Source organism: Phocoena phocoena, chromosome 12 (genome assembly GCF_963924675.1).
Source record: "Phocoena phocoena chromosome 12, mPhoPho1.1, whole genome shotgun sequence".
In the NCBI taxonomy this organism is placed as follows: domain Eukaryota; kingdom Metazoa; phylum Chordata; class Mammalia; order Artiodactyla; family Phocoenidae; genus Phocoena; species Phocoena phocoena.
In genome coordinates this window covers 88,744,626-88,763,796 of record NC_089230.1, presented here as the reverse complement: position 1 = coordinate 88,763,796, position 19,171 = coordinate 88,744,626, and the positions used below count along the sequence as shown (strand labels likewise).

At 35.6% G+C, this 19,171-nt stretch overlaps 1 protein-coding gene across 1 annotated transcript in view; it reads right to left on the bottom strand.

Annotated features, from left to right (window-relative positions):
• Positions 1 to 19,171, bottom strand: part of EYS (eyes shut homolog) — a 1,660,061-nt gene that overhangs the window by 1,157,409 nt on the left and 483,481 nt on the right.

Here is a 19,171-nt window from a genome sequence, read left to right as displayed (position 1 = left end):
ATTTTAGCAACTGTTGAGATGAAATAACAATTGAGAATATTTCCTCAAGTATTTATTTTATGTAAAATAATTTTCACAGATGGGATCACTATTTATAAGCCTAAGATGATATTTAATTCAATTGCTTTAACAACGTGTGATTCTTCACATCACCAGAGTATTTATCACAAGGTGATACTTTATGTTAAGCAGCTGTTTTTGTTTCAGTTTTTGTAAGCTTTAAGAAACATCTTTTCTATTAATATTTGAATAATGTAGGAAAATTGAAGAGAAAGCAAACAAAAAAGTAAAGAATTTGGATGTTTGTCTATATATCACAGACTCTAGCTCAGTCTCTCTCAAATTTCTCTTGGAAATTTTGATTTCAGAAAGCATTTTAGGGCTTCTCTGGTTGCGCAGTGGTTGAGAGTCCGCCTGCCGATGCAGGGGACACGGGTTCGTGCCCCGGTCCAGGAAGATCCTACATGCATGGCTGTTGAGCCTGCGCGTCTGGAGCCTGTGCTCAGCAAGGGGAGAAGCCACAACAGTGAGAGGCCTGTGTACCGGAAAAAAAAAAAAAAAAAAAAAAAAAAAAAAGCACTTTAGCCAAACACTTTCCATCAAGCTAGGCTAGTTCTGCTCCTAAGAGCAGGAGGATTCTAACAGTGTAGGAAAAAGCGTTTTCCACATGAAGTATTATTCAAATAAGGTAAATGAACAGATAATAATGAAACCTGCAGACACAGAGTCAATGCAAGTATTGTCGATCTACTGAATGAATGGACATCAATTTTACACTGAGGGCAGGTTCAGCGAGAGAGCAGGTGTCAGTCTGTGGGCAGGTAGAGCCCCAAATTGTGAGTAAATGTACCATCGACAAGTAGCACATCATGGGACAAGGCAAAGGAGGTACTAGAAGAACTGTTTTTAGAGAAAAAAATTTCCGTTGCTGATAGTTTAGTTAGTTAAGATAATTTTAAAAAAGTATTACATTGCTGAAAGATCTAATTTGTTCATGATAAGCAATATCTTGCTTAAAAGAAAGAGGAGAGGAGAGGAGGGGAGAGAGAGGAGGAGGAAGGAAGGAAAGAAGCAAGGTAGGAAAGAAAGGAGGGAGGGAGGAAAGAAAGAAGAAAGAAAGAAAGAAAGAAAGAAAGAAAGAAAGAAAGAAAGAAAGAAAGAAGAAAGAAAAGAAAGAAAGCAAGAAAGCAAGAAAGAAAGAAAGAGAAAGAAAGAAAGAGTAAGGGAAAGAAAGAACCTCATGTTTAGACCATTCCATATTAATAAATACAGAAGATACCAGTACAGTGAGAGGACAGAGCTGGATGACTGGCTTGCACCTGTTCATGAGGTTGAATTCTAGATAGATATAGTTGCCATTGAAACGAATACTAAAATTAATAGGGGGTAAGATGATTGGAGTCATAATTGATTAATAATATGTCTACTAGTTCAATAAGATTAAATCCAGTCTAAAAAAAAAGAAAAAAAACAGTGGATTGTACAGTTATTATTTTTTTTTTAATTTGGTAATGTGCAGAAAGAGATTGCTACCATGCAAACTGAATATTTCTTTGTAAGGTATGTTTGCAAAAGGCAAACTTTACAACTGAAACAATTCATACCTTTGAAATATAAATATATATTTTGAATATGTTATTTCCCTTAAGAATGAGTAAAAATAATTGATACTTTCATTTTTCTTTCTAAAAAAATAATGACATTATTTTGGTGACTATCCATCCTCGTTTCCCTAGACAGTCCTGGCTTAGGCCTATTGTTTAATATAATTATTTACAGGGTACCCTTTCACTTACAAAAGTGTCTCAGGTGCTCTTCTGTTCATCTTTGATTATCTCCTATGTCACTTAGTAAAACTGAAAATTTTCCAGAAAAGGCAATACTATCACTTACTTGCTAATCCTGCACCTGCCTTCACTTGTTCTAAAATGTGTTTGCCACACCCTTTAAGAATTCATCACATATATTACCTTATATTATGAACATTTGCATGGCTTTCCTCCACTATTAAGCTCTGATTCCTTGATGTGTAAGAATTGTCTGAATCTCCATACTCTCATGTATATAATATATGTTGAAAATATTATAAATATTAATTAATATAAGGTCTTTAGTTAGAATCATACAGACGAGCTTAATGAATTTGATAATCTCAGCAAATTGTTGTAAAGATTAAATGAGATAATGAATAAAAAGTGTATATAGATCCTGACATCAACATTGCCCAGTTACCCAAAGTGGTTACGAGGTGCTGTCACAGAATTTAAAAAAAAACATTTTTTACCCTATTTATGCCTAAATAAAATATGCATCTCAAAAATGAGTATTGCTTCAATTTCTAGTGCTAATTTTCATTTTTCAAATTACATCCTATTTGTCACAACTGTCAAATATATTACACAATTTGATACTTCCAATAAAACTTTGAAATTAGTAGAACTATTCTTACTCTCACTATACAAATGAGATGGCTTGAAGTACAAAGGATACAAGTGATTTATCCAAAGTCATATGGTCATATGGTTAACAAACTTGAGCTCTGAAAGCCAGACATCTTCCTCCCAGTTTCCCTCTTTTTTTTTTTTTTTTTTGCAGGTTTCAAATCCATTATAAGATCATTCAACATTTTGTGAAATAACATTAAAGTTAGGCATAACCAAATCTCAATAAAGTAGCTTCAGTGCATTTATTTTACTTGAAATTACTTTTAAGGGGGTGTTGCACAGATATTTGTTTTTCTTTTTCTTGTATTCTTTCATGAGTACATAATTGCAACTTAATTATTTTAAAAGCGTTCCCTGTGTATAACCTTCAATGCTTAAATATTTAGCATATGAACTGGTTTGTTTTATTTTCTCAAATTACAGGTGGCCAAGATTTCATGTGGTGTCCTTATGAGGATCGAGGCGAGGCTTTGGTGCATCAACAGAATTGATGAGGCCAAAGCCTATGTAGGTCAGAGGATATATTGTAGAAAATAAGGTTCCAAGGAACAAAGTCATTACTAGTAATTAAAATCAGACTATACATTTATATATATGAATCTGCTTTTGAACATACCAGAGAAGCTAGTCCTTGGTGGATGGAAAAATATATTTTATGTGAGAGCTTCAATCTGGTTCCTAGGTGTACCATGAAATAATTTAAGGATTCAATATGATCTGGCAGGATATTTCAAACGCACAGCTAGAGGCAGAGTCTTTATGGATTAAAAAAACAACTAAACAAAAACACATACTCTATGACTTTTCAAATATACAATTTCCAGTAGTAAATATTTGAAAACTAATTTAGTGTGTACTTAATGGTAGGCTAATATATTATAATTTGCTGTCTTTCCTAGAGAGAGAACCAAAAATCCACTGGCATAAACACATTGGATTCCTTCTAAGTAAGAACAGCATTTCAATTCTTAAATGTTGATTTAAAGAACCAAAGCTAATAATAGAAAATAAAGTAGTGTCATTGTAATGAAATAGGAAAAAAAGAGTATTCATGAAAGAAATAAATTAGCTTAAAAAGTTTTAGTAGATTCCAGCTTCTGAATACTTACCATTCTGCATGCTTACCTTACCATAAATATTGATATCCAGTGACTAAATATTGTTCAGCAATATTTATCTATGTTTTACACAGGTATACCAGGTTTTAAGGCTACAATCTTATAAATACAAATCTAAAAATATATGTAATTTAAAAGGATCTTTTCGTATAAAAACTAGTTCACTTATTGTTTGTTACAGCCATTACTTATATGCAAAATAAAATTCCAAACAAAACTAGCAGGTGAAAAAAAAAAAACGATAAGACTGTGAATAATAAAATAGTACTATTACAAGAAAAAGGAAGAAATAAAAAATATGGGCTACTCATCTAAGTCATTCAATCTTTATTTTTTTGCTATATCCATTCGCCTGTTTGTTCATTCATTTAATTATAGCATCAGCGGTACCATCAACAAAACTATATTAATAATGAATCTTAAGATGGTCACTACTGTTGACTTAACCACTGCAATTATCTTGGAAAAAACTGGGAAAGCATTCAGATTGGTAACATTTATTTCAAATAAACTATTTTATTGGTAAACATTAAAGTCAGAAAACAGGATAAAGTCTACTTTGAAGAACAACATGAAAATGTTAAGATGTAAAAACATACGAGTGAGACAGTCTGGGACCTGGGACCCTTTGCTGCAGTGCTTGCACCTGGACAGAAGTCTCCTCAAGCAACAAAATACAAAGAAACTATAAGCAACTAAAAATAACTGCATTCATGTGCAGTGGGAGCAATTATGAACAAGAAGATACAAAAAGACCAAAAACGAACTGCCACTCCCGAGGTGTCTGGAGCAAAAGCAAGTACTGTGCATGGCCCTTGCACTGAGGGGTGGACACACCACCTAAGCCGCCCCTCGGCCCAACCCACAGATCCGCCCCCACCTCTACCCCATTTAAGTGACTGGTTCGTCCCCCTCAGGGAGTGAGGACACCTGTTACTTGTTTTTGCCACAGTAGAGTCCCAGTAAATCCTCACCTGTCCTCTTATCAATTTCTATTGATAAAGAGTGCAAGGACCCAAGCTGGTAACAGGAGAAGATTGTTATGGGTGGAATGAATAGAGGGAGCTGGCCTAAAACGTTACAGCAGGGCAAGGTTGAAAAAAAACAGCAACAGGAATGCTGAAACTTTTTTTGCATCCTACCTTAGAAGATATTTAAGCTTTTATTGTTGTTTTTCAGTACCATAGTAACACAATCAGATTGTTACAGAGTAGAAAATGGACTAAATTAGGAAGAGGTTGGTGGCATGAAAATCTTTTAGGAAGCTATTGTTTTATTGATGATAAAATATGACAAGAACCTAAACAATGGCATTAATAAGGTATACCAGATTTGAAGTAGATTTCTGATGAAGGCTTGAGAACACTTGATTATAAGCTGATGAGGCTGAGTGGGTAATGGGGAGGATTCTGTGGATTTTAAATTCAGTGTTGAAGAGAAAATAGTGCCATCAGGTGAGATTGGGAATGGAGTGATGGGGAGGGAGAGGAGAGGGTACTGATGCTTAATACACCGTAACTTAAATTAACTGCATAATTTAAGATGCTGTCTTGTGTGCAGTAAGAAATTCCAATAATGGGACTCTGTGGAAAAATCAAGGCTTGGGATAAAAATTCAAGGGCCATTCTAATAAGTATTACTGGGAATAATTTAGCATCAATCAAGTTTAACACTGGCCTTTTATACTAAAACATGAAGTTAATTTATTAAAAATATAAAATTAGCCACTCTCTATTACATGATACATTATTCAATATTTTATGGAATCTCTGAATGTGAAAGAATAAGCAGGAAAGAATCCTACTAGTTTGATTACCTAACAAGTGTTTGATACATAGAAAACAAATCTTTTTTTTTTAATTTTATTTTTATTTTTTGAGAGTGAAGACCTTATTGTTGAGTATATATTCTAAATGAAAGAATATATATTTTAATATTAATAGGAAAAGATCTTTTCTATCCAGTCTATCAAGCCTCACTGTATATATATATATATATATATATATATATATGTGTGTGTGTGTGTGTGTATATATATATATATATATATATATATACACACATACACACACATATATGTGTATATATTTTAAAGATATATACTTTATAATTTGCAAAGTATACTATTCTTTATCCATTGTAAATAAAATCTATATGTAAGTTATCTATCTATACTGGAAGAATTTTCTATATTTTTAAGCAATGTACATTTTGATGCAAATGAACTATTTGGATATTTCATTGGTATAATTCTATTTCAATTATCTATGTTTCCAATATTCTATATGATTTCATCTCCTGTTCTATGTAAGAAGACAACTGATCAATAGTGATTTTTGTGGTTGTTGAATTCAAGGTGTTCTCTAGGCAGGTGAGCAGCCCTGAAAAGCAATACAAGGCTTTGTTCAAGCTTCAGAGCATCCTCATCTCAGAGCAATAAGCTGCAGAGCCAGACAAATAGAAGCAGGAGCTGCAATGGGTCAGGCCTCTTGTATACTCACTCAGAACCTGAAGTAACTCTGATGAAACTCATGCTGTATTTGGAAGAAAACCCAAGTTTATACCTTAAATCTGGGACTAGAAAACCAAAGCCAATCATGTTCCTTCCAGACAGCAAGAGCAGTTGAACATTTTTGCCATTGTGATTATAATATGGAAACCATAAGGATGGAGCACGTACCACTGAGACAGAAGATCAGATTGCAGTAGATTTTTTAAGCTACAATGAGCATAAGAAATTAATCTTGAAAATGACTTTAACAATAATCTGAATAAAATACGTATAAAAAGGCTGACTACAAGACCATCCTGTGAGTTTACCTGTTGATCCAGGAATATGGCTAAGCTATAAACATGAGTAACACAATCACTTATATGACTCATCTTTAACCATAAACTCAGTTTATATTTAAAATATATAAATTTAACATCTTTAAATTTTTGTATTTTACATTTCATTTTTTGCTTTGATGGTATGTGTGCGTGTATAAACACAGAAAATTGATGCTGTGTCAGTTTTCCTGAGCAATTAATTATTACTTCTGGCCCTTGTTTTTTCCCAAAATAGATCCTTTGGACAAGTCAATGTAAGTCTGCTTTTAAATATAATTTCCTACATATTCATATTTTATATTTGCACCTTTATATTTACACATGCAAATTTATATTTGCACCTTTTTTACTCCTTAAAATTGTACTTAAGTATATGTATGCATGTGTATATGCATTCATAATGTTTATAAACTATACACATGCAACTTGTTCAAATTGTATTCAAATAACACTTGAAAAATACATATACATCTTTTAAATACGGTGTAAGAATAAATAAAAACTCTAATGTATGTAAGTATTTTTTCTTTCAAGTACAATCTGAGTAGGAGACAGACAAGTAGAATACAAAACAGGCTGCAGCGTGTTACTTTAAGGAACTAAAGTGCTGAGATATGGAACTTAAACCAATTTATGAATATTTTGCAAAATAATTCCTAAGTACACAGTATGTCAGAAGTTTTACAGGGAGAAACATTTTAACTCCACATTTAATAAACACCAGACTTTAAGTCTCAGAAGGAAATTGACTGAGCAAGAAAAAGCCATAGCACTTTTGTACATTTAGAAATTGTACTATAAGCAAGTAGGAAATGACTAAATCTTTGGTTTGTTGTTGGGACTAGCATTACAATAAATGTTATATTTGTTTATATATATATATATATATATATATATATATATATATATATATATATATATATAAATCTCCAAAAGGAGTAATATGCATCACAAATACACTAAGTACCAATAATACACACTTAGTTCTACACTGTATGCATACAATTCAATTATGAATAGCAGCATATTTTTGCTTAGCCAATGATAAAAAAATTTGAAAATAAACTTACTTAAGAAGGAAGTTAACAAGTATTTAGACATATAGAAATTATTATGAACCTATTAATATTTTATTAAAATGTAAGATTTAGAACATTTCCTTTTTAAAAAATCTAGAAAGCACCCATATTTATCTATTTTTAACGGAAGTATGAAATTAGAAAAAAAAATAAGAGAAACAGAGATGAGGAAGAGAGAAAAAGGGAGAAGGAAGTTGAGGCAGAGAAATCTCTTCCAAGAAATATCACTCAAGGGCCCCCTGTCTCACAGGGGCTACATGGAAAGTATGTATACCTATGATCCTATTTCCTTCTTGGAACTTTGTAGTCAATCTTGGAAGCTTGTAGAAATTGATGGTCCATATTAACTGGAGATTATAGACAAGAATGCTCATGGCAAACACTGGAGAAAGAAATCAGAAGCTAAGAGAAATGAGCATGCTAAACGATGGATGCTATATAAGGTCACACAATGACCATATTCTACAGAGGACTCAGACACCATCCTTCTTATCAAAGTGATATAGTTTTCAGAGGTGCTCCAGCTTCACTGAGAAGCTTAGTGTTGGCTGTTCCCTGTAGTCCAAGTCTGATTATAGGAGATAATGTTACCAAAATTGGCATCCCATAAGTAATAGGGATGATAGGGAATTTAAAATGACCAGGTGGTGGTTCATGACCATCAGAGAAAGTAGGGCACAATTATAATTATCACCAAGGTTAGAGAGGCCTTCAGGGTCCAAGATCCTCAGAGAACTATGGAGACAATAGAACACATTTTCTCTTGGGGCAAAGTAGATTGGATGAATCAAGAATGGATAATTAGGAGTCTGAGGACAGCCCTCCAGCTAAAAATGATGATCCCTTGCCCAGTTTTCAGACCCCAACTTCACTGATTGAAGGAGAGGCTAAGTGCCCAGGAAAAAAATACCCTACAACATGATAGCAAGATATAGTAATGATTCCACCAACAAGACCTATGGCTGTTGACTTTTGTAACTACATTTATGAGAAAGAGTGCCAAACATTTCGAGAATGTTGGACTTGATTTCAATTTGTTATTGATCTCTAGGTTCTGAAGCTTCTTTGACCTGACATTAGAATGGGGGCACATGGAAGCAAGGTAATAAACGCACCTGGTCCAGGTGTAGCTCACAGCGGGTCCTCTGGTTCCAGTTGTCATTCTCCCAGTCCCTGAATATATACTTGAATTGGGCTTACATTTTAGTTGGTAGAGCCCTCACATCATTTCTTTACTTGGGGATTAGAACTATAGAGAATGCAAATTGGAAGTCTTGGAACCTGTCTCCTCATTTAAACTCCCACTCTCCAGGCAGTATCATAAATTAAAAGCAATATAACACTGCTGGGAAAAAACAAAGATAGCACCAGCTCTGAGGACAAAAGGAGGGTCCACCATCATTCCTCCACTCTACTCACCAGATTGGTCCCTTCAAAAAACAAGCATCACCTTGGAGACGGTAGAAGACTACTCAAGCTCAACCACGTAATAGCTTGACTGCTGCTGTTTACCAAATGGGGTACATTTCATCCAGCAGATTAGCACTGACTCAGATACACACTATGTGGCCAGGAATGTGGAGAATTTCTATCCCTATCAGGTAGGATGGTCAGAAACAGTGTATATTCATTCGGAACAGAAAACAGTATACATTTAAGGTCTTGCCTTGGGGCTAAGCTATCTTTTCCACTCTCTGTAATAATATAATATAAAGGAGGGTAGACTGTCTGGGCTTTCTGCAGACTGTTGTTTTGATCTGATGATGTTATTTATTATTATTATCTTAGTGAATGACAAATGAATGAATGACAAATGGCAAATATGATGAAGTCCTGTTGAAGATGGATGTGCTCTGGGTGGTGAGAGATAAAGCCTATGAAGACTGGGGTCCTGTTACATAAGGGAGGTTGCTAGAGATCCAGTGATCTGGAGCATGCCCACATATACCATGCAAATTAAAGACAGATTATTGCATCTTTACCTTGTGCAGTGAAGATAAACTGTTGCATCTTATACGTTGCACCACTAAAAAGGAAGTATGACACTTGGTAGGCCTCCAGATTTAATGGCAAAAATACTGCTCTTACCCATTCACCTAGGGAAATAGATGCTAGAGGCTTTATATGAGTCTCAGAGTAGAAGACTTGGCAACATGTTCAGGCTAAAGTGCAAGTGGACTTGCCTGTTGCACCATGAGATTCAACAGGCTCTGTAGTATGAGAAGTGTTAGTGGTACTAGTGATGACAAAAGATATCTTACAAAGTTTATGGAAAGCTCTGGTAGGTGAATTATAACATAGACTCTACGTTTAGAGCAAGACCAGAGAGATTCCAATTGATGGTAAAGAGAATACAAAGTGTATGGGGGAAGGGGGGATGAATTATATTAATTATGGCCTTTGGACCAGATGCAAGAGTAGGTGTTATAATTCATCCTACTAATCTCTCTCTTATAATTTATCCCAGGAATAAAAGTTAACCAGATTCCTGAAGTAGTATCTTACAGAACTTATAAGAAACAAATATATATATCTGAGGGTGTAAGATATGGTTTCTATTTATCTATCTATCTACCTATCTATCTATCTATCTATCTATCTATCTATCTTTCTATCATCTATTTCTCTATCTTTATAGGGAGGTATGATTGATACACACAAAAATTTGCACATCTTTAATGATGAGTTTGTATATATGCATACACTTGTGATACCATCACCATTATCAAGGTAGTAAACATACTCATCTTCCCCACAAATTTCCTTGTGTTCTTTTGAGTGTGTGTGTGTTTTGTGGTAAGAATACTTAACATAAGATTCATCCTCATGACACATTTTAAAGTGCATCATAACTATATCATTAACTACATGTTCTAGAGGATGCTGTCCAACCTGGGACTGAAGCACTCATTTCCCTGGCTCCTGGGAGTATGGATGGCTGACAGCCATGAGAATATCCCTCAGTTGGAAAGAGCCATTTCACTCAAAGTCTCTCCCCTTTTCTTGGGACAACTCATACCCAATGATTGCTCAATGCAGGGAGATAAATGCCAAGCCCCTATTCCTCAAAGTGAGACAACTGTACAGGACCATCTGCTCCAGAGTGTCCAGTGGGATTGGGAGCCTCTGGGTCTTTCCATGGCAGTTCATCCTCTTGCTTCTGCCCAATTCTTCATCTTTTACTCTCCCTCAGCTATTTTATTTTTCAAAAACCTTATTGTGATATAAATGATGTACAAGAACACTGCACATATATCAAGATCACTCCACAATAAACTTCCAGCATGGCAATTTCCATCTCAGAGTTTGATACTAGGGAGTTTAAACCTGTGATACATTCACCAGGAGTGAATGCAAAATACTTTCATTTTACTTGTAAAAATACATGCATGTGAGACCACAAACATATGTGTTCAAAGTTCTTCTCTGTTTCATTGTTTACAATGGCAAAAAAATCTAAAGAACATAAATAACATTAAGAAGGCACTGGTTATAGTATCTTAAATAAGCAATTTAAATGATATATTTTTTATGTAATAAGGTAGAAAGAGACTCATTTTAAATAGTACTATATAACATATAATCGATATAATACATAAATTTGATTCCAATAGTGTTATAATGTTTGTATATATGTATTTCTGTATATTCAGAAAAATTTAGAAGCTTACAAAGGCAGTAAGAAACGTGGAATGAAACATACTCAGAGGATCAAATGTTTTGGATTCAAGTTCCTTATTATAGTAGCTCTGTAAACTGGAACAGGTTATTTCTCAGTCTCAGTCTCTAAAAATTGAGACAATAAAATATCTTTCTCAAGTAGAGACTAATTTAGCTACTACCTGTAAATTATTTAGAAAAGTACCTGGACTAGAGTGGGTGCTTTGATTAAGACCATTATTATTAAATATGGATATATTGAGTATTGGGTTGGGTAGGAGATTAAAAATTTTATGTTTTTCTTAATACAATTCTGTACCAGCAAATTTTTCACTTAGCACATGCAATACCCTTAAAATTAAACAACTTTTTTTCAGTGGTTTGCTTTGTCTCCTAATTTCAAGTCCTCCTTTTATTCTGTAGCATGGGTTATCAGTCCATGATTCTTGTTTATTCTTTTATTTGTTCTGTTTCATCTTTTACATATAGATATCCATATATGCATGGTATTTGTCCATAAAAAAGGTGACTGAATTCTCTTTGGACCCCCTCAATGCCCACGTGATATGATGGAATTCAATCAGTTTAACATCATTCATTGGAAATCTGATTGATATAGATCTCATTTTTTCCTTGGCAGGGCATCTCTGGGATTGAATGACAGCCAAGTTGTCATCCATCAGTTGACTTTCTGCTTAGCTTGGCATCATCACCATAGTGATGATGTGGATGTGCTCATCTTTTTTTCTGGTGCTTCTCTTCTCTGTGGCAAGAAGAGAGCTGCTGCACAAGAGAGAAACCCCTTTTCCCTCCAGGTTTCTGCTGCAATAAACTTTACACAAATCCTAAGCTTCCCAGAATAGCAACTTCTGAATGCAGCTGACCTACTATAGTGAAAGAGATTCTGGTCTCTAGTCCTCAAACATCTAAAATAGAAGATAAGATTAGTGCTTCTCCAGGATCACCACTATTTTTTTGATAAAGAAAATGTATCACTTTATTGTCAGCATTCCTCAGAGTAAAGTATAACTTAAGTATATGACATAAAAATTTTCTAAAACAAAATGATCATAAAAATTGCAACAACTACTTTCTAGTACTCCAAAATGTAGAAGATTACGAAAAGAACAACAACAACAACAATTCAGTTAAATTCAAAATAAACATATTGAGGTCTTACTTAGTGGAAAACACAGTACAGTATCTTTTGAAGGATGTCAGAAAAACTAAAATCAGTGTTCTAATACAAAAGAGTTAATGATTTTATCATAGCAAGTAAATATAATAGCTATTGTTATAAGTAGAGGCAATAAGGGGCCAAAGAATTTCTTATGAAAAAGACAAAACTAGTGTGAGGTCAAAGATTTTGAGACAATTTCATAAAGGAGATGGTGAGAAAAACTGATCTGGAATGAGAGATACAGTTTGGACATATGAAGGAATGAAAACAGGGAGGCTTTGGGGAAAACTATAAACAAAGCAAGAGGGTTGGAATAAGCAAGTCAGGACCATAAAGATGTCTATAGTATCAGACATCAAAACTTTGCAGGCTTGGACTTAGATGTATTGGATTAATAAGGAGTTCCATAAAGCACAGTGTTTTTGTACTTTCAATTTACAAAGAAAATCTGAGTATTATGTTTACATTCTTCCCATATTTAGGCTCTCTTGTCTCTCCTTTTCAATGTACTTTCACCCTAAATATTTGAATGTCCAACGATAACTCTTCTGTATTTAAAGAAGCCAAATCTTGAAGGACATTTGAAGGAATTTAAATATCTATCTTTGATGTTGACTTCCTAAGATTTCTTGAAATATTACAAACATGAGGAATATCGGAAGAAACTCAATAAGAGTGCTTATTGAAGGTCTTTTTTCCCAATCCTTTTCAGGTGACTTTCAGGTGATTCAGGCTTTCCCTCTGGATGCCCCAACACAGCTGCTGTCAGTGTCTCTGCACTGATCTGTCTTCATGTGCATGTCATGTTTGTGATGATGAACCATAAAGTATTGATTAATTCCCAAATTTTCACAAGTAAAATATATTATATCCCTACTGGTGAGTCATTTCCAGAGTAGTATTAACTGGGATTTGAGATCAGGGTCTGGAAGCACATGATTGCATAAAGGAGTGCGTTAGGTAAATGGCTTCTTTCTTTTGCTGTTTCTTCAACTCTAAAGACTCTAATAAGATGTGATGGTTGGAAGTATAAAAGTATATTGTTATAGAATTCATTAAGCTGGGACAGATGGGGTTGAGAGAGGAGGAAAGAAGGAAATAAATCAAACTGTTGGTCTTATATGGTATATCAAACCATGGACAACACTCCCAAGTCTTTCCTGTGGTTGCAAACTTCCACTTTTGGGTTTATCCTGTATGGGATTCTCTGTGCTTCCTGGGCTTGGGTGGCTATTTCCTTTCCCATGTTAGGGAAATTTCCAACTATAATCTCTTCAAATATTTTCTCAGACCCTTTATCTTTCCCTTCTTCTTCTGGGACGCCTATAATTGGAATACTACTATGTTTAATGTTGTCCCAGAGGTTTCTGAGATTGTCCTCATTTCTTTTCATTCTTTTTTCTTTATTCTGCTCTGCAGTAGTTATTTCCACCATTCTATCTTCCAGCTCACTTATCCATTCTTCTGCCTCAGTTATTCTGCTATTGATTCCTTCTAGTGTACTTTTCATTTCAGTTATTGTGTTGTTCATCACTGTTTGTTTGTTCTTTCGTTCTTCTAGGTCGTTGTTAAACATTTCTTGTATTTTTTCAATCTGTGCCTCCATTCTATTTCTGAGATGTTGGATCATCTTTACTATCATTACTCTGAATTCTTTTTCAGGTAGATTGCCTATTTCCTCTTCATTTATTTGGTCTTGTGGGTTTTTACCTTGCTCCTTCATCTGCAACATAATTTTCAGTCTTCGCATTTTGTCTATCTTACTGTGTTTGAGGTCTCCTTTTTGCAGGCTGCAGGGTCGTAGTTCCTCTTGCTTTTTGTGTCTGCTCCCAGTGGGTGAGGTTGGTCTAGTGGCTTGTGTAGGCTTCCTCGTGGGAGGGACTGGTGTCTGCACTCTGATGGGTGGAGGTGGATCTTGTCCTTGAATGCACAGGGCTGTGTCAGGTGATGTGTTTTGGGGCGTCTGTGAGCTTAGTATGACTTTAGGCAGCCTGTTTGCTGATGGGTGGGTTTGTGTTCCTGTCTTGCTTGTTGTTTGGCATGATGCTTCCTGCAGTGGAGCCTGCAGGAAATTTCATGGAGCTGGGTCTCGGAGTCAAGATGGAGACTTCTGGGAGAGTTCTCCCCAGTTAATATTCCCTGGGGCTGGTAATTCTCTGAGGATCCAGCATCCTGGACTTGGTCCTCCCACTCCAGAGGCTCAGGCCTGACCCGCAGCTGGGAATCAAGACCCTACAAGCTACACAGTGTGGGAAAAAAAAAATAAAGAGGGGGAGAAAACAAACAGACTAACAAAACCCAAAACAAATGGTAAAAGCAAAAGCAAACAGACAAAAACAAAAGAAACACACACACATACAAAGAAAACAAAAAACAAGAGAACAATCAGACAAATAAAATAACCCAAAAGCAAAATCAAACAATTAAAAACAAAACTAACAAAAATAAAAAAAGAAGCAAAGCAAAAGTGGAATGCAAACTAAAAAAAAGAAAAAAAAAAAGAAAGAAAACAAACACAAAAATAATAAAAAAACAGATTAAAAACAAAACAAGAAAAAACACAGAACACTGAAAAGGTAAAGTAAAAATAGAAAAATAAAAAATACATTAAAACTGAAAAAATTAAAAAATAATAAAATGGACTTGAGGACACAGGAAGGGGGAAGGGTAAGCTGGGACAAAGTGAGAGAGTGACATAGACATATATACACTACCAAATGTAAAATAGTTAGCTAGTGGGAAGCAGCCACATAGCACAGAGATTAGCTCAGTGCTTTGTGACCACCTAAAGGGGTGGGGGAGGGAGGGTGGGAGGGAGGGAGACAAGAGGGAAGAGATATGGGGATATATGTATATGTATAGCTGATTCACTTTGTTATAAAGCAGAAACTAACACACAATTGTAAAGCAATTATACTCCAATAAAGATGTTTAAATATATAAATAAGTAAATAAAATAAAATAAAAAAACAACAACAGAACAAAACAAAACAAATTATAGTAATAATAATATTTTTCTGGGTTCTCAGCTGTCAGTGTCCTTGTCCCCACTTTGAGTCACAGCCAAACTCTGCCTCCCTAGGAGACCCTCCAATACCTCTTGGTAGGTCTCTGGACCCACTGTGGTAACTGTGGGGACAGCTCAGACTCTGACCTGGCCCATTTCTCATGTGTACTTGTCCCCATAGACAAGTTTCAGTTTGGGGAACACTCATATTCCATTCAGGTATTCCATGTACACTGGGTTTACCAAGCTGATTGCGGGGATTTAAGCTATAGTGCCCGGAAATATTTTCATTCCTCTTCCTTAGTCACCCTGCCCCTGGGGCTCTGCTGTGGTTTTAGCCCCACCTCTGCATGTGGGCCAACCACAGGGGTCTTCTCCCACAGCTGCCCTGGAGCACTCGGGTCTGCTCCAGTGAAGACAGGGTGCAGAGGGGGCACAACTGTCGGGGTCGTGGGAGCCCGGTGGCAACAGGTTCATGGGGGTGGAGTTGGCAGCCATGAGAGATCGGGTCCCTCCAGTGAGTAGATGAGGATCACTACCCTTATGCTGAAAAGATTTTTAGAAGGCAGCTCTGTAGTTTTGTTTACTGTTTGTTTTTCAGCCTGATCCTTTCACACTATCTCTTGCTTATGTTCCCAATATTTCAGGCAGGAAGATGATGTTATGCCCTGTTGCCAGGACTGATGCAGTTTTCCTTTTCTCTTTTAGTTTGTTGTTCACTTAAAAAGGACATAGAAAGAGTAATTTAGATAATCATGACAAATTTGACATCTTAGTCAGAATTTTCAGTTTACTATGTCATTAGTGATTTCATAGAGATGTTTGGTTTTAGTTATGAAACATTTCAGGTGTTTATTAAAGGAAAGTTTATTATTTCTTCACATATGATTAACAGTAAGGTATTTGACTTCCTACAAAGTGACTCACAGGTTCTCTTCTGCAAAGATTTTGTAGAATGGTACCAATGATTTGATTTCCTTTGGGGATGCCTTCACCAGTGAGTAAAAGTCAAGTCAATCTGACTAATCACAGGAGAATAGTTGTACAGTAGATGCAATAGAGCAAATTTTGACCAATGCAGTATTGAAGCCTGAAAAACTGACCATATCACTCTGCTGAGAGAGTACTTCACCTTTCAGAACTTGCTTGTGATTAAATAATAAGCAAGTTCTGAAAGGTGAAGTACTCTCTCAGCAGAGTGATATGGTCAGTTTTGTTTTGAATGCCAGACATGCATAAGATATCAATCAATATTTACTCATTCATTTTTCTACAAATATAAAAGCATACTCTAATTTTGAGTAGTATATTGTTGGGTTTAATTTCTTTCTTCCAGATTTTCTAAAGGAAATGTTTAAAATTTAATAATGTTGACTGTATAAACACTATTTATGTCTATGTCACATCGAGGGTTAAACTTCAGAATACCTAGTAATTTATCAATCCCAGTACAACTAGAAGGTGAAATTGTGAGGTTAGTGAAATTGTGTGGTAGGAGCCCCACCAGCTGACTCTCTCTGGAACCCATTCTTCAGTCATTGCAGGTGTTTATTCTGTTGTCCAACTCATCAGCCTGGTTAAGGTCTCATCCTTTGGAGCTTTCTTGTTGTTCTTTCCCCTCAGATCTCATGTATCTATCCCATTTCCCTAGTAATTTATTCAGTGCCTGACTAATTAATGTGGTATTCTTAAACATGACTACAAAAAAATATTTATCCCTTTCCGACACATTTTCACTTTAATAAAATCCTCCAATGTCTCCACTGAAATGTGGTTGCCACATTTGCATTAAAGCCGGTCAATATGTTAATGTTTTTAAGGATAATGGCTGTCTCTATACCAGATATTATGTCCATTTTAATTGAAATAAACAGATTCTCTAATATTTATGACAATCTCAGTTTACTGTGTTTTCATTTTCTTATATCTATAAAGTTGTTATTGCTAGAGAACACAAATTTATTGGAATTTTTGAATGCTTGCTTTTTCTTTTTATATACATAAATCTATACAACGTTCTGAGTCTAATTTAATGCCTTTCATTATATTCATCTGTATCCTCCTAAACTTTAAATATACAACCTGATTTCCCCATGTCAGTCTTTTAATTTATTTGTTTCATTGTTTGTTTTGGGCTGCATTGGGTCGCCATTGCTGCACGCAGGCTTTCTCTAGTTGTGAGTGGGGGCTACTCTTCGTTGTGGTGCTTGGGCTCCTCATTGCAGTGGCTTCTCTTTTGTGGAGCACAGGCTCTAGGCAAGTGGACTTCAGTAGTTGTAGCAGGAGGGCTCAGTAGTTGTGGTGCACAGGCTTAGTTGCTCCTCAGCATGTGGGATCTTCCCAGACCAGGGCTTGAATCCATGTCCCCTGCATTGGCAGGTGGCTACTTAACCACTGTGCCAGCAGGGAAGTCCCAAAGTCTTTTATTTTTTATTTCAGATTGTAGATACTGCAATCTACAACTGGGAAAACCTGCAGATGTCATCAGTTAACTACATAGCACCCATTCTCCCTTGCCTATTTCTTTATATAACTGACTTTATTCAGGAATCTAACCCCTCTTCTGTATTTCATATGCTAAATGGGAAATTGATGCTGTGCTGTTCCCCATGCCAAGGGTGAGTCTGTTTGCTCCAAGACAGTGAATTTCAACTTTGGCTACACTTTAGAATCAACCACTAACTTCTGAAAATTCTGAAGCCCAGACTGCACCCCAGGCCTATTAAATCTGAATCTCTCAGCATAGGATGAAGGTTTTAGCTCCAGAGTGCAGCCTTGTTTACTCACCTCCTAAAGTATCTTGTTTAGGAACCCAAGACTAAACTAATTAGCATTGACATTTGGTGTGGACCTTTGACACATGCAAGTCAATGAGTTGTGACATTTGCTGAGGTCTTGTAAGAAATATGCTTTCTCACTCTAATAAAGCAACCAGAAATGATGCTGTCTCTCTTTCAATGATGCCCTGGGATACACATGTGGAGCCAGGATGTTTAACATCACTTTTCCACCATGTACCCAGACCATGGCACAACCAAGCGGATCTCAAAGAAATGAGGTCATTTCCTACTGACATTGCTCTCCTTATCTCTGGACTTCTAGTTAAATGAACTGGTGATTTGGTTATTGGTTATCAGTTAAACCAGTTTGAACCATTCTTTCATATACTTACAGTTGAATCTATGGCTCTATCTATCTATATCTATATTTGTATCTATAAAATTATATAATTCTGGAAAATAAAAAAATAATTTTTAAAAACACCTTGAATTTTTATTGTGAAATTTTAATTCATAGTAATAACATGTTTCATTTGTGTGTGTGTGCGTTTGATTGCTAGATCGAAGGAGACTCATTAAAACTATTTTAATAGTTCAATGAATATAGCAAACATTTTCAGCAACTGGTTCAAATTCTTCAGTTCTTTAAAGGTCACTGATTAAAATATGAGAAGGGGTTGTTTTGCCTGATGGAATGAAGGTAGGGCTTTAGGACTGAAATCAACACAATCTGTAGACATTAAAAAATCCATAGATCCACAATTGAGTAAATTTACATCTGGTCCCTTCTATTGGCATTGCAATGTCTGAAATACGGGCACAAGTCTACAATTCTAAATTTTATTTAGTTTTCTGTCCTATATTTCAGATGCTACAAAGTAAAATATTGATTAAATAAATCTGTTTTTTGACTATTAATCAGTTTATTACCCACTTATATTCCACCATTATTAAGAAAGAGGATAGAGGCACAGTGGTTGAGAGTCCGCCTGCCGATGCAGGGGACACGGGTTCATGCCCTGGTCCAGGAAGATCCCACATACCACGGAGTGGCTGGGCCCATGAGCCATG